The sequence below is a fragment of the Alligator sinensis genome, unplaced genomic scaffold (assembly GCF_000455745.1).
Source record: "Alligator sinensis unplaced genomic scaffold, ASM45574v1 scaffold1286_1, whole genome shotgun sequence".
Taxonomy (NCBI): domain Eukaryota; kingdom Metazoa; phylum Chordata; order Crocodylia; family Alligatoridae; genus Alligator; species Alligator sinensis.
In genome coordinates this window covers 145,203-145,502 of record NW_005842606.1, presented here as the reverse complement: position 1 = coordinate 145,502, position 300 = coordinate 145,203, and the positions used below count along the sequence as shown (strand labels likewise).

Below are 300 nucleotides of genomic sequence, written 5' to 3'. Positions count from 1 at the left end.
GCTGTGCGCGCGCACGTGTGTATATGTGTGTGTATCGGGGCTGTGTGCATGTGTGGATATGCGTGTGTGTGCACATGTATTGGGGCTGTGTGTGGGGGGTATTGGGGCTGTACGTGTAGTGTACACGCATACTGTGTACTGGGGGGTGCGTATCTATGTGTGTGCGTGCGTATATCGAGGCTGTGTGCGTGTGTATTGGGGCTGTACATGTAGTGTGCACGCGTACTGTGTACGGGGGGGGGTGCGTATCTATGTGTGCGCGTGTGTATTGTGTGTGTGTGTGTGTGTGTGTGTGCCCCC

The 300-nt window shown here is 55.7% G+C and overlaps 1 protein-coding gene across 1 annotated transcript in view; it reads left to right on the top strand.

Moving 5' to 3' along the window:
• The window catches only part of LOC102381753 (putative protein FAM172B), a 9,056-nt gene continuing 8,756 nt past the window's right edge, over positions 1–300 (top strand). Inside the window, 1 exon segment of the mRNA XM_025214802.1 lies at positions 1–15. The gene's annotated coding sequence lies outside the window, so the exon portion shown is untranslated.